This window comes from Eimeria mitis, genomic scaffold (genome assembly GCF_000499745.2).
Source record: "Eimeria mitis Houghton genomic scaffold, Emh_scaff1033, whole genome shotgun sequence".
NCBI lineage: Eukaryota > Apicomplexa > Conoidasida > Eucoccidiorida > Eimeriidae > Eimeria > Eimeria mitis.
Window position 1 is genome coordinate 1,309 of NW_013567206.1, and position 420 is coordinate 1,728.

Below are 420 nucleotides of genomic sequence, written 5' to 3' on the forward strand. Positions count from 1 at the left end.
AAAAAAAAAAAAAAAAAAAAAAAAAAAAAAAAAAAAAAAAAAAAAAGTTTCACGAGCACGCTACTCTCCAGGGCTCTGCTTTTGTAGGCGTTACGGGGTTTCTGCTGTTGCTGATATTTCAGAGAAACGAGGGAACGTGAGGAGCCGTATAGGGTACTTAGAGGAACTGAATATAGTAGTTATACATATCTAAGTCTAGTATGGGTAACAGTATTAATTATTTATTTTATTTCAATTGTATGAACTCAACCGCTAGCGAGGATCATCCAGCATCCAGCTACTGTAAGTTTCCTAGACAGCTCCTCAGGGTCCCTCGTTTCTCTGAAATATCAGCAACAACAGAAGCCCCATAACGCCCACAAAAGGCCGCCCCCTGAAGAGTCTGCCGAAGACTGAAAGAATTTGGATTTTTCTCTGAAT